At 42.0% G+C, this 16102-nt stretch overlaps 1 pseudogene; it reads right to left on the bottom strand.

The window, feature by feature from the left end:
• Positions 1–2504: 2504 nt before the first annotated feature.
• On the bottom strand, positions 2505–3446 carry LOC119921250 (annotated as a pseudogene).
• Between the last annotated feature and the right edge of the window lie 12656 nt (positions 3447–16102).

Below are 16102 nucleotides of genomic sequence, written 5' to 3'. Positions count from 1 at the left end.
TCCAAGTCTAAAATTGAATTTCTCAACTTCCTTTCTAATCCTCTTCTCTCCCGAACTTCCCATCTACAATCAATCAATCAATCAGAGGTGTTTACTGAACACTTACTGTGGATGATAAAGCTGTACTAAACGTTTAAGAGAATAAAATAGAGTTGGTGAACATGATCCTTATTCTCCAGGAGTTAACAATACAGTCAAAGAAACATACATTAAAATAAAGTACAGGTGGGGGATGCAATGGAATAAGAGGATATGTGCAAGAAGTGTAGCGGTGAGGGTTGGAAGAGGGTCAAAGTGCTTAAATCTCCATTGACAACATCACCCTCTTCCCTGAATCTGAAAGTAACGTCCTTGAAATTAGAATGCAGGTTTCTGGCCCCAAAGACCTTGTTATCACTATGCTCAATACCTGTTCTATAAAAAAGTGGCTTGTTAATCTTGAACCTCACTACAGTGGATGCCCCCTCATTTTAATATTCAATCACTGGTATGTGTGAGTGCTATTTTTGTGAAGAATACTGTCCTAAGTTCTTGGAAGAATACAATAGAGAAGAAGTGTGGTTTAGAGGAAAGAGCACGGGATTGGGTGCCAGAGGTCGTAGGTTCTAATCCCGCCTCAGCCACTTGTCAGCTGTGTGACTTCGGGCACTTAACTTCTCTGTGCCTTAGTTACCTCATCTGTAAAATGGGGATTAAGACTGTATGATAGGCAGGATCCCTGTTCTCAGTGATCTTTCAAACTAAAAGGGAAGGCTGATATATAGTCATTTACAGATAGGAGGAAGACAAAAATGGAAAGATGGATATGAAGATGAATAACTGCTTTAAAGGTAAAGAACATAATTCAGTATGTGTAGAGGTGGTTAGTGCTTGTGCATGCAAGTGTACTGATGCAAATGTTGGAAGTATATGACTTAAGGAGAGGAAAATTAATTGGGGAAATTGCCCAGCATAAAATAGTTAAAAGAGAGCATACCTTAAGATGGACAGAAATATCCTACTTTGTTTAAGGGTCAAACTCTGGCCCGAAGGAGAAGCCCATATACTTGAGGAGGGAGAACATGGAAGGGCAGAATAGAGCAATGAACTTCAGAGCTAAGCCTGTGCTCTGCCCTTAATTAGGCCTCTCCAGTGATGATTCAATGACAGCATTTCATGTTAACTTTCAGTTGGTTGGGCATGATTAAAAAGAAAATATAAAATATCAGCCCTTGACAGATGTGGCTACTTGCTTTTTGTAGAATTACTTTAAACTGAACCAGCCATTCCTGGCTACTACATACCACAATAAATGACTGACAGTTTCTCAACTATGCCCAATTGCACAGAACTTGTAAATCATTAGCATTTACTGAGCACCTGTGGGCAGAGCACTGCACCAAATGCCTGGGAGAATAAAACAAAATTAGAGTACATGATGCATTCTGGGTAGGACAAATCTCCTACAGTCCTACCACAGGAATGCTGTCAGAAACCTGGGAACCTGGCAATTTCCTGAACCTGCTCAGGGACAAAAGTTCTCTGCTCTATTTTTCTTCAGAAATAGACGCATGAAGTAAGGACACATTTGTTAAAAATTCATATTCTGGGACAGTCAGCAACAATATCAAATATCATCAACAATGAGACTCAGAACGAGCAAGTGAGAAGAAGGAAAGGCAATAAAGGAGGCTGCTGATGAAGGAGAGGTAAAATAAGTTGATCTGTGTTTCCTGTTTCATCTTTCTCCCAACCTTCCAGTCTAATGCATTGGAAACGTCAGGAAGATTACAGGACTAAGCTAGCCCCCTGAGATTCCTCCGGACCACTGGTGTCAACTGGGATGACCCTGGGTTACCGTTCTGGCAACTCCAGTAATGATTCAGTCTCTAGACAAGAAAGCAGGTGCCCTAAGAGACCCTTTGTTTATCTAGGTTGCTAAAAGCTAATATGGGAAGATCTCCGTTTGGTACAGTGCCGTACTAGCCGAGGGAACCCTGCAATGGCCCTTCCCAGGATGATAGACCAGAAGTTAAAACGATTAAAATGAAAAGCACGTGACCTGCAGATTGTAGAGAGTGGACAGGTTTTTTTTTTTTTTTGGTGCTTACTCTGTGTCAGATACAGGCTAATCTGTTTGGACACAGTCCATGTCCCTCATGGGTCTCACAATCTTAATCCTCATTTTACAGAAGAGGTGACTGAGGCTCAGAGAAGTTAAGTGACTTGTCCAGGGTCCCATAGCAGACAAGTGGTGGATTCAGAATTGGAACCCAGGTCCTCCTAACTTAAAGGCTGGTGCCCTAGCCATTAAGCCATGCTGCTTTGGTGTGACCCACGAGATTAGAGGATGCTGAAGGACATTCTAGACTATAAGCCCGTTTTGGTCAGGGAATGTCTCTCTTTGTTGCTGAATTGTACTTCCCAAGTGCCTAATAGAGTGCTCTGCACACAGTAAGTTCACAATAAATGTGATTGAAAGAATTAATGGGAACATTAGATGGGAATCAGAAGGAACAAAACGTCTATTTCTCCCCCCAAAACACCCTCATACACCACACCTTCCTGATGGCACTTATCATCTCTGTCTTTCTCAGCATGTAAATGAGAGGGTTGAACATGGCGACAATTATGGTGTAAAACACAGCAAGTACTTTGTCCGCCTTGAACGTGATGGCTGGACATATGTAGATGAAGATGCAGGGCCCAAAGAATAAGACCACCATGGTGATATGGGAACCGCAGGTGGACAGGGCCTTGCACCGACTGTGAGGAGAGCATGTTCTTAGGGAACCTAATATAACTATGTAAGAAATGAGCAACACCACAAAGGTGAGCATGGCCTGCAACGTAGGTGTCGGTGTAGGTGAGTTTCAATTAGGGATTCACATCACAATAATAGTGGTCGATCTGATCCGGCCCACAGAAGGGCAACTGGAGGGCGAGGAGTAACTAAGCCATTGAATGCAGGAATGCCTTGACACAGACGATAAGTGGCATGCTGTTACAAGGCCACCGGATCATGATGCAGTGGTTTGCATATGCACAGGAAGCTATCATAAGCCATCCACACCAGGATGAAGATCTCAACACCGCCAAAGAAGTGAGAAGCAAAAAGCTGGGTCATACAGTTGGGGAAGGAAATAATAATAATGTTGGTGTTTGTTAAGCACTTACTATGTGCAGAGCACTGTTCTAAGCGCTGGATGGTCTTCCTCTCCACCATCAAGTAAGTGATGAGTTTAGGGGAGATGGTGGAGATGCAGCAGGGATCCACAAGGGACAAGTAACTGAGGAAGAAGTACACTGGCTGACTGATTAGGTGTCTGAACCGAATGGTGAGGAGAATTAGCAGAGTTCACACCAGGATGCCAATATAAAGGAGCAGAAACAGCCCAAAACTGCACCGTAGGATTTGGGGAAAGTACCAAGTGAATAAATTCTGAAATATTGCTCTGGTTTTCCATGAAGTCAGCAAAGGCTGTCCCTGGAAGTCGTGACTTTGCCTGAAATGATAAAATATTGAAACATAGTGAATGACAAAACATCTATATCTTCACTGTAGCTCTCTAGAGTTCGCTCACATGAACCAAGCCTGATCATACATTTTTTACTCTTGAAGTCTGCCCTTTTATTTGTAATTTTTTAACCAGTCTCGAAGACATTTATATGCATGGTTTTCTTCAGTAGGGCAAGCATTTTAGGAAGGAGATGAAAGAAAGAATAAAGGAGCAGAATTTCCAAGTTCAGGAGGTTTGCTTCATCCCTTCACTGAAGGCACTGATAAGAAGAAAGAACTGATCTCTTTAGGATCAGGAAGGAACTTCACAATTATGCTGGCTCTGCAACTGGATGTGTGTGACCTAGAGCAAGTCACTCAACCTCTCTGTGCCTCAGTTACATCACTTTTAAAAGGGGATTAAGCCTGTTTGTCCCATGTGGGACACGGACTGTGTCCAACTTGATTAGCTTGCATCTACTGCAATGCCCAAGTACAGTGCCTGGCACATAGTAAGCGCTTAACACATACCATTAGGAAAAAGAAAAAAAGAAGAAAAACTCTGACCCTACTACCATGCATCATGCTTGCAAAATTCATCTTATAGACAGTTCACTACTGATTGTCTACTTGTAGGTGAGGAGAAAATTACCATATAATTTACCATATAACATAAAACTGCAACAAAGATATCTGAACATTATGACAGGGATAGCTCCTTAATGGTCCTCTCAATTATACATCATATTTTTCAAACTCCATGGATAGGCACCTTATTATCTCCAGCATTCTGAAAACTACTTTTCCCAGTGTTTATCTTCCATTCTAGTGGTTTTTCCATTGTATCTTTTTTAATGGCAGCCATCTCCCTATTATGAGTTTCTTTTTCTTTCGAATCCTAAATCCTCACATCATAGTTTCAATTGTAGGAGAAGGTACCACCGAGAACATTGCCCCCTTTCCTTCAGTGAAAAATATGATCTCAAATAAATCCCTTCCATTAAGGAATCCCAGGCCTCCCCAACTTGTTTAAAAGACCTCTGCCTGGTGAATTAGTCCCTTAGCAATATTATACACCAATATTAATATACTAAGTGATGTAAAGATGACTTGTAATCATCTTTTTTAAGTTCTTTCTGTGTGCCAGGCACTGTACTAACTGCTGGGGTAGATATATGGTAATCATTTTTGACATAGTCTAGATTCCATATGGGGCTCAGAGTATCAATTTCCATATTATATATGTTTGTATGTATTTATTACTCTATTTTATTTGTACATATTTATTCCATTTATTTTATTTTGTTAATATGTTTTGTTTTGTTCTCTGTCTCCCGCTTCTAGACTGTGAGTCCACTGTTGGGTAGGGACTGTCTCTATACGTTGCCAACGTGTATTTCCCAAGCGCTTAGTACAGTGCTCTGCACACAGTAAGCGCTCAATAAATACGATTGAATGAGTGAATGAATGAATGAATTTTACAGGTGAGGTAACTGAAGCACACAGAAAGAAGTTAAGTGACTTGCCCATGGTCACACAGCAGGCAAGTGGAAGAAACAGGATTAGAACCCAAATCTTCTGACTACTAGACTTGTGGTTTCTCCACTAAGCGCACTACTTCCCATTGAAAATCATAAATGCTGCCCCCTCCATGTCTGAAAAGAGTTTTCAACCCCTGTTCCGTGCCTCATCTACCAACAAGGACGGACTGAGGCAATTGTATGAGTAGAACTCACTGAGAACCCTGCTTTGCACATAGGCATTTAATAGACACTGTATCTACTAAAACCCACATCTGTCATAGCTGCACAGCACACATCAAATAAATAACTCTCTCTCTCTAGAAGCTTACAGTTAATTTTAACATCAGCTAAAACTGTAATTAGCTCTACATCCCATTTAGCAGTAGTTATTCCATTTCTTGAAAATATTTTATTTGAAATGGCATAGAATAATTGATGGCTGTATTAAATATAGTCATTGAGATGGAGGAAGGGATTCATTCATTCATTCAAACGTATTTAATGAGTGCTTATTGTGTGCAGTGCACTGTACTAAGCGCTTGAAATGTGCAATTCAGCAACAGATAGAGACAGTCCCTACCCAACAACAAGCTCATAGTCTAGAAGGGGGAGACAGACAACAAAACAAAACAAGTAGACAGGCATCAATGGCATCAAAAGAGATAAATAGAATTATAGATATATGCACATCATTAATAAAGTAAATAGAGTAATAAATATGTACAAATATGCACAAGTGCTATGGGGCATGGAAGGGGGTGTAGAGATGAGGAGGGGAGCAGGAGTAGAGGAAAAGGGGGCTAGTCTGGGAAGGCCTCCTGGAGGAGGTGAGCTCTCAGTAGGGCTTTGAAAGTAGGAATAGAGCTAGTTTGGCAGTTGTGTGGAGGGAGGGTATTCCAGGCCAGAAGTTGGACGTCGACCATGAGTCCATGGTGGGACAGGTGAGAACGAGGCACAGTGAGCAGGTTAGCGGCAGAGGAGTGGAGTTTGTGGGCTGCACTGTAGAGAGAAGGGAGGTTATATAGGATTGGGCAAGGTGATGGAGAGCTATGAAACCAATAGTGAGGAGTTTTTGCTTCATGCAAAAGTTGATAGGCAACCACTGAAGATTTTTGTGGAGGGGAGTAACATGCCCAGAGAGTTTCTGTAGAAAGATAATCTGGGCAGCAGAGTGAAGTATAGACTGAAGGGGAGGATGGGAGATCAGAAAGGAGGCTGATGCAGTAATCCAGTCGGGATATGATGAGAGATTGTACCAACAAGATAGCGGCTTGGATGTAGAGGAAAAGGCATAGCTTGGTGATGTTGTGCATGTGAGACCGGCTGGTTTTGGTGATGGATTGGATGTGTGGGGGTGAATGAGAGAGCAGAGTCAAGGATGACACCCAAGGTTGTGGACTTGTGAGACAAGAAGGATGGTAGTGCTGTCCATAATGACAGGAAAGTCAGAGAGAGGATAGGTTTGGGAGGTAAGATAAGGAGCTCAGTCTTGGACATCTTGAGTTTTAGGTGGCAGGCAGATATTCAGGTGGAGAGGTGCTGAAGTCAGGAGGAGATACGAACCTGGAAGGAGGAAGAGAGAACAGGAAAGTAGTTGTAGATTTGGGTGCCATCTGCGTAGAGATGATAGTTGAAGCCATGGGAGCAAATGAGTTCACCAAGGGAGTGAGTATAGATGGAGAACAGAAGAGGACCACAAACTGACCCTTGAGGAACCCCTAAAGCTAGGGGATGGGAGGTGAAGGAGGAACCCACGAAGAAGACTGAGAATCAACGTCCAGAGAGATGACTGGAACCAGGAGAGTACAGAATGGAGTCCATGAAGCAAAGGTTGGATAACATGTTGAGGAGAAGGAGGGCGACAGTGTCAAAGGCAGCTGAGAGGTCGAGGAGGATTAGGATAGAGTAGGAGCCATTGGATTTGGCAAGAAGGAGGTCATTGTGACCTTTGAGAAGGTAGTTTCGGTGGAGTGGAGGGTAAAGAAGCCAGATTGGAGGGGGTCCAGGAGAGAGTTGGAGTTGGGAAATTTGAGGCAGTGGGTGTAGACGACTCACTTTAGGAGTTAGGAAAGGAAGGTCAGGAGGGAGATACGGCGATAACTGGAAGGGGCAGTGGAGTCAAGAGAAGGGCATTTTTAGGATAGGAGATAAGTGGGCCAGTTTGAAGGCAGAGGGGAAGAAGCCGTTGGAGAGTGAGAGGTTGAAGATGGAAGTTAAGGAGGGGAGGATGGAAGGGATGAGAGCTTTTGTAAGATGAGAGGGAATGGGGTCGAAGCATAGGTGGAGGGGGTGGCACTTGAGAGAAGGGTGGAGATCTCATCTGAAGATACTGCTGGGAAGGATGGGAAAGTAGAGGAGGGGGTTGAGAGCGGGGGGGATGGAGAAGGGCGAGGGGAGACTTTGTAGAGCTCAGAGCTGATGGTGCTAATTTTCCTAATGAAGTAGGTGCCCAGTTCATTGGAGCTGAGGGATGGAGGAGGGCAAGGAACAGGGGGCTTGACGATCGAGTTAAATGTCCAGAATAGCTGAAGGGGGTGATGGGCATGTTTACAGTCCAATAAACAATAAGAATCTTCGTTTCACCTGAGCCTAGGAGAAAGCCTGGGTTGACTGTACAGGGAAGAGTTGGGTGAATAAAATAAACCAAATGCAGGAGGGGAATACAGGAGTTGTGGACATCCATTTCACCTGTCTAATTTTCCCTCCAAAAGCGGCTTCTAACACCACACTTTTCTCATGGCCGTTTTCATCTCTCTGTTCCTCAGAGTGTAGATGAGGGGGTTGAACATGAGGGAAATGATGGTGTAAAACATAGTGAACACCTTATCCTCGGGAAAGGTCTGGGCTGGTCGGAGGTAAATGAAGATGCCAGGCAAGAAAAACAATGTCACCACAGTGATGTGGGAAGCGCAAGTAGAGAGGGCTTTATGACGTCCTTCCAAAGAGTGGGTCCTCAGACTGGCTAAAATAGTGACATAAGAGAAGACTAAGACTGCAAAGGAAACCGACACAATTGTCCCTGTACTGGCGAGGACTAAAATTCCAGTCACGTAAGTATCGGAGCAAGCCAGTTCCTGGAAAGGGTAAACATTGCACAAATAGTGATCAATCTTATTAGGGCCACAGAAGGGCAAAAAAATGACAAGGAGCCACTGGACCGTGGAATGGAGAAATGCTCCTTCCCAGCACACTGCAACTGCTGTGACACACCGCTGCTTGTTCATGATGACCATATAATATAAGCGTTTACAGATGACAACATAGCGATTTTAGGCCATCCCCAGGAGAATGAAGATCTCAACCCCACCAAATAAGTGCAGGGTGAAGAATTACATCATGTAGTGGAAAAAAGAGATGGTTGTCCTCTCAGACAGCAAATCTCGGACCAGTATGGGAGTCACTGTGGAGGTGAGGCAGAGGTCCATGAGGGGCAAGTAGCAGAGGAAGAAGTATATGGACTGTTTGATGAGGAAACTGCCTCTGACGGTGACGAGGATGACAAGATTCCCTAAGAGGATTGCAATGTAACAAGGGAGGAACAGCCCAACGAAGAATATCTCCAAGGTTCTATCACTGGACAGACCTAAAAGAACAAATTCTGTTACGTTGTTCCTATTTTCCATCCTGGGAATGAGGAATATTTACCTGAAATGACTGCAAAATGAAACATTGTAAATAACATTTAGAAAATTGCAGTGACCAGTTCATTCTAATTGAATATCACTTACAGTACTGTGTCAATGTATATGAGAACACTGCAAGAGAAACTTCATATCTTTTCTGGGTATACATCCCTTTCATTTCTAGTGAGGTGATAAGAATATTTTTTTTTTATTCATTAAGTGCTCACCAGTAAGTGCCTGCGCATGCCAGGCATTGCATCAAGTCCCAGAATACAGGCTAATCAGAGGAAATGATCCTTCTTCCATATAGACCTCACAATCTAATAAGTAGATAGAGGGAAAATTTTATCTCCATTTTGCAATGGAGAAAACTGAAAACAAGAGAAGCATCCTGGCCTAATGGAAAGGGCAAAGTCCTTGGAGTCACAAGATTTGGGTTCTAATTCAGGGTCTGTTTTCCATATCTTGACATGTTGAAGCATCCTGGCTTAGTGGAAAGGGGTTGGGAGTCAGAGGTCATGCGTTCTAATCCCATCTCTGCCATTTGTCAGCTGTGTGACTTTGGACATGTCACTTTACCTCTCTGTGCCTCAGTTATCTCATTTGTAAAATGGGGATTACGACTGTGTGCCACACATGATACAACCTGATTACTTTGTATCTACCCATGTGTTTAGAACAGTGCTTGGCACATAATAAGCACTTAACAAATATTATTATTATTATTATTATTATTATTATTATTATTGTTATTATTATGTTAAGTGATTTGCCCATGGTCAAGCAGCAGACAAGTGGCAGAGCCAGATGAGAACCCTGGTCCTTTTTACTCCCAAGCCCATGGTCTATCCACTAGGTCACACCGCTTGTCTGTACTGATTATCTTTTATCTATCTTAGTACTTAGTACAGTATTTAGCACATAGGATTTAACAAATATCAAAATAAAGATAATAACAAAAATAATTATCCTGAATTTATTCCTGTGCATAACATAGAGTAAATGCTTAATACCATAATTATTAAAAAAACGAGTAATCAATCCTATTTATTAAGTGCTTACTATATACAGAACACTGTACTAAGTACATTCGAGAGTACAACATAACAGAGTTGATGGACACATTTCCTGCCCAATTATTATTAATATCATTATTAAGAGATTGAGTGGCTTGTCCAAGATCACCCAGCAGTCCAGGAGCAGAGCAGGAAATAATAATAATAATAATAATAATACTACTACTACTAATAATAATAATAATAATAATTTGGGTGCTTGTTAAGTACTTACTATATGCCAAGCACTGCTTTAAGCTCTGGGGTAAATACAAGTTCATGAGGTTGGACATAGTCTCTGTCCCACATAATAATAATAATAATAATAATAATAATAATGATAATAATAATAATAATAATAACGATTACGGCATTTGTTAAGTGCTTACTATGTGTGAAGCACTATTCTAAGAGCTAGAGGGGCCACAAGGTGATCAGGTTGTCCCATGTGCGGCTTACAGTCTTAATCCCCATTTTAAAGATGAGGTAACTATGGCTCAGAGAAGTTAAGTGACTTGCCCAAAGTCACACAGGCAACAAGTGGTGGAGCCAAGATTAGAACCCATGACTTCTGACTCTCAAGATCATGCTTCTTCTGCTGAGCCAGGCTGCTTCTCTAACATGGGGTTCACACTCTTAATCCCCACTTTACAGATGAGTTATCTGAGGTGCTGAGAAGTGAAGTGACTTGCCCAAGGTCACACAGCAGCTATGTGGTGGAGCCGGGATTAGAACCCAGCTCCTTCTGACTCCCAGGCCTGTACTCTATCCACTAGGGCATGCTGCTTCCCATATCCAGATTTCTCACTCCCAGTCCTGTCATCTTTCCATTGGGCGATAGGGCCCAGCTGTAAATACATTCCTTTAGAGATCATATTTGTCGCATGAGGATGTTTCAGAATTCAAACAATCTGATTTCCTTTTCCTAATAAATCCCACTCTCCTTTGAATCCACATCTTATCGTGGCAGTAGAGTTTGCGTATTCTGATGAGGGTTAGAGCTTAGAGCTAGAGAGCTATTCTCACATCAGGGTTACCCACAATAGAAAGGTCAAAAGCCAATGCATCAATGTTGATTCACTTGTACTGGGCAACAGCGGCATGGGAAAGAAGGAAATATTCCATATTTTTAACCAAGAAAACGCTATGGACTACATACCAGAACAAGTACAGAAGAAAATGGGATGTTCTGGAGAAGACATGTCCAAGGAGACACCATGAGTAAGAAACGACTCAAAGACATTCAACAACAACAATAAAGCCCATCAGTCATGGGATTCCTTTAAGGACCACTTTATTACAACCAGAAAATCACAAGAGGGTGTTATTCAGATATTCATTAAACATTCCTGGAGATCTGCCAAAAGAAAACGGTGGGCTAAAAAGAGTACATTTTATCTGTCTCACAATATTTCAGAATTAAGATTGTGATTTTTATGAAGACCAAAATTCACAATCAATGCTCGATTTTCCAAGTAGAGTCAGCCAATTCAAACCTAGGTCCTTGCAATCTGGCTTTTGTTATATTTTAAAAAGACTAGGGACCTGTATGGGAAAAGTCCATGAATCAAAGATTGAGAACTGAGTAAAGAGAAAACTCTGTTACAAAAAAGAAAAAAAACTTACCCCTTTGTTAGTCTTCCACAATGGTGCATTTCTGTGTGCTTGTATCTTTATGTCATGGGAAACAAAAGGTTTTTCAGGGCTGCATCAGGACAGAACTCAAGTCTCATTGAAAGTCCATCTATCACATTGAATGGAGGCAGTTTCCAAAACACTGGAGGTTCTGAATCTCGAGTCATCTCTGGTTTCCCGAGAATCAAATTTATTTCCTTGGGGATGTCTGAGACGTGTAACCCCACGCACCTATGTTTGAGCTCAGAGGATAAAAAAAAAGAAAGACAACTACAAAGGTTTCCCTCTCAACGCAGTAAATCCGTCACCAAAACCTGCCGGTCTCACTTCCACCACATTGCCAAGATCCGCCCTTTCCTCTCCATCCAAACTGCTACCCTGCTCATTCGAGCTTTCATCCTATCCCGTCTGGATTACTGTATCAGCCTCCTCTCTGCTCTCCCATCCTCCTGTCTCTCCCCACTTCAATCCATACTTCACGCTGCTGTCCGGATTGTCTTTGTCCAGAAACGCTCCGGACATGTTACTCCCTTCCTCAAAAATCTCCAGTGGCTACCAGTCAACCTACGCATCTGGCAGAAACTCCTCACCCTGGGCTTCAAGGCTCTCCATCACCTCGCCCTCTTCTACCTAACCTCCCTTCTCTCCTTCTGCAGCCCAGCCCGCACCCTCCGCTCCTCTGCCGCTAATTTCCTCACTGTGCCTCGTTCTTGCCTGTCCCACCGTCGACCCCCGGCCCACGTCATCCTTCTGGCCTGGAATGCCCTCCCTCCCCACATCCGCCAAGCTAGCTCTCTTCCTACCTTCAAAGCCCTACTGAGACCTCACCTCCTTCAGGAGGCCTTCCCAGACTGAGCCCCCTCCTTCCTCTCCACATTCTCTCCTTCCCCATACCCCCGCCTTACCTCCTTCCCCTCCCCACAGCACCTGTATATATGTTTGTAGGTATTTATTACTCTATTTATTTATTTTGTTTTTACATATTTATTCTATTTATTTTATTTTGTTAATATGTTTTGTTTTGTTCTCTGTCTCCCCCTTCTAGACTGTGAGCCCACTGTTGGGTAGGGACCATCTCTATATGTTGCCAACTTGTACTTCCCAAGCACTTACTACAGTGCTCTGCACACAGTAAGTGCTCTATAAATACGATTGAATGAATGAATGAATAAATGCTTTGTGCAGAGCTATCTTTGGAAAAAACTTTGCCTAAAAGACCCAGCTATTAAAGCAAATCATTTTAAAGGTCTAGGGACTCTGCCAGCTCCCAAAGTCCCCAAAATCTTAGAGGTCGTGGTGGAACAAATCCAGGAACTTTTCTTCATCAGGTTGAAAACGAGTTTGAGTACATCTTCGTAGGCACTGCTATCAATTCTGTAACTTTGCCCATATTTCCAATTATAATTTAACCATTTAATGATCATTTTCTTCTCCTGAGATTATACCCTCTCAAATACACAGTCCGTTCATCTGCACTCACAGCCAGCCATACAATCTAGACACTATTAAAGAATTTAACGATTCATTTAACCGTATTTCAATTTTCTTTTTCATCCAATTGGAAGTTATTCTGTACCTCTCAGTGCCAATTGATTGTAAATTTCTTGAGACCACGGATCATGTCTTTTATCTTTATTATGCTCACTCAAGGGCTTAGGTTTGTGCTTTGTATACAGTCAATAATCAGTAAATACTATAGATTGGTTGTTTTATGAGCAAGTTACAGAAAGCATACAATAACCCTAATGGTCAACATAAAGGATAAATGTTCATTCACCTTTAAATTTCAAAAGATTTCATTACACTAGTTGGCTACAGAATTATGGAGTTATGAAAACACTGAAGCAACTAACAAATCATATAGCTAAGGTATCTTGTTTGAGGAGAAGCTGGTAAAAAATACTCTTTAGAAATAATAAATTATACATCAGCAACATGCATCGAAACTCACGTTTACCTATTCCTAAATCACAGAAGAACTCTTCCGAAGTGGTTTTTAATTTTTTTTCAGAATCAAAGAATCAACTGGAAATTTACTCATGGAGTTTGTATCTCCCTCCAGAACACAACCCACCCCAGCATGTGGATCGAAGAGCAGGTCATAAACACACAGACCAGCCGTGAGTGGAGAAGGTGTCCTCCAAGAGGCCTTCCCTGAATAAGTTCTCTCTTCATTTACCTTTCCCGCCCTCCCTTCTGCAATGACTCTGCACCTGGCTGTGTACCTCTCAAGAACTTTGGTTTTCTCCCCAGCCCCGATCATTTATAGTACATCTCCTTATGCTCTAAAGTTTCCCCAGCTGTACTTTATTTTAGTGTATATCTCCCCGTGTAAACTGTCAGTGCACTGTGGGCAGAGGTAATGTCTACCAATTCTGTTGTATTGCACTTTCCCAAGTGCTTAGTAAAATGCTCCAACTGAATAGTACAGTGGTTTACACAAACTAAATGCTCAATAAATACGACTGAATGAAGCCCACTGTGGGCAGGGATTGTCTCTTTTTATTGCTATAGTGTACTTTCCAGTTGCCTAGTACAGTGCTCTGCACACAGTGAGCGTTCAATAAATACGATTGAATGAAATGAATGAATGCTGTGCACATAAGTGCTCAATAAACACAATTGATTGATTGATTGATTAATATCACCCCTCTGGAGCTCAAGTATTGTGGTACTATCACCCAGCACGGTTTTCCCAAGGAAATACTAATAATCATTATGGTACTTGTTAAATGCTGACAATGTACCAAACACTGTTCTAAGAGCTGGGGTAGAAACTATTTAATCTGGTCTCACACAGTTCCTGTCCAACATATAACACACATTCATATCCCCATTTGACAGATGAGGTCACTGAGGCACATAATAATATGATGGCATTTATTAAGTGCTTACTATGTGCAAAGCACTGTTCTAAGCGGTGGGGAGGTTACAAGGTCATAAGGTTGTCCCACGGGGGGGGCTAACAGTCTTTATCCACATTTTGCAGATGAGGTAACTGAGGCACAGAGAAGTTAAATGACTTGCCCAAAGTCACACAACTGACAATTGGCAGAGCTGGGAATTGAACCCATGATCTCTGACTCCAAAGCCCGAGCTCTTTCCACTGAGCCATGCTGCTTCACATAGAAGTGAAGTGACTTGCCCAGGGTCTCACACAGCAGACAAGTAGCCGTGCTGCAATTAGAACCCAGGTCCTTCTGACTCCCAGGCCCATGTTCTATCCACTAAGCCATGATCCAGCCCTTCAGGTCTCAGAGGGAACCAAAGACTTCTCTCTTACCCTCCTATATTTCTGTACCTTTTGTAAAGGTTCTCTATAGTGACTGGAGTTCCAAGAGAAGTAATAGTTAGAAATGTGATATGTGTTAAGTACTCGCTATGTGCCAAAAATCGTATTGAGCACCTACGTAGATAAAAAATAATCAGCCTAAACATATTGAGCACCTATGTAGATATAAGATAATCAGCTCAGACACAGTCCCTATCTTTCATAGGGCACACAGTCCACATAGGAAGAGGAACAGGTATCAGATCCCTATTTTACGGATGAGGAAACTGAAGCACAGAGAAGTTAAGGGACGTGCCCAAGGTCACACGGAAAGTAAGTGATTTTTACTATTATTATAATCATTATGGTATTTCTTATGTGCTTACGGTATGGATACAAGCCACCCTGTGCTCCTTAAGGGAAGCCGGGATCGACTTTGTATTCCAGTTCTCTCTTGGAATCTAAATCCAACTTGAAATCTAGGCCAAATGCCAACCAGAGCCCTAGTTTGAGACAAAGTCTTAACTCTTGAAGCATGGCCTAGGGGATATAACATGGGCCTGGGAATCATAAGGAACTACATTCTTATTCTGGCTCTGCCACTGCATGTGTGTGACCTTAAGCAAGTCACTCAACTTCTCTGTGCCTCAGTTACATCACCTGTAAAATGGGGATTTAGCCTGTTAGTCCCATGTGGGACACGGACTGTCTCCACCTTGATTAGCTTGTATCCACCACAGTTCCCAAATACAGTGCCTGACACATAGTAAGTGCTTAACAAATATCATTAGAAAAAAGAAAATGAGAAGAAAAACTCTGACCCTACTACCACGCATCATGCTTGCAAAATTCATCTTGTAGACAGTACACTACTGATTTTCTACCTGCCAAGTGAGGGCCAAATTAGCTTCACATGATAACATAAAGCTGCAAAAAATATATCTGAACATTCTCATGAGGATAGTTCCTTAACATTCCTCTTACATCTACATTGTATTTTTCTAACTCCATGGATATGTACATTATTGTCTCCATCATTCTGAAAGCTACTTTTCCCAGCATTTATCTTCCATTCTAGTAAGTTTTCCATTTTATGTTATTTAGTGGCAGCCATCTCCCTATTCTGAGTATTTTATTCTTTCGAGTCCTAAATCCTCACATCATAGTTTCAATTGCAGAAGAAGGTACCACTGAGAACACTGCCTCCCTTCCTTAAATGAAAAATATGATCTCAAATAAATACCTTCCATTGAGCAATTCCAGGACTCTCCAACTTGCTGAAAACACCACAGCCTGATGAATTAGTCCCTTAGCAATATTATGCACCAGTAATATGCATTGTGATGTAAAGATGATTTTTAAATCATCTTTTTTAAGTTCTTACTGTGTGCCAGACACTGAACTAAATACCGGGGTAGATATAAGATAATCATTTTGGACACAGTCTAGATTCCACATGGGGTTCAGTGTCTCAATTTCCATTTTACAGATGAGGTAACTGAAGCACACCGAAAGAA

This window comes from Tachyglossus aculeatus, assembly GCF_015852505.1.
Source record: "Tachyglossus aculeatus isolate mTacAcu1 chromosome 12 unlocalized genomic scaffold, mTacAcu1.pri SUPER_6_unloc_2, whole genome shotgun sequence".
In the NCBI taxonomy this organism is placed as follows: Eukaryota; Metazoa; Chordata; class Mammalia; order Monotremata; family Tachyglossidae; genus Tachyglossus; species Tachyglossus aculeatus.
The sequence above is the reverse complement of the archived record's forward strand: the minus strand, read 5'-3'. Positions and strand labels throughout refer to the sequence as shown.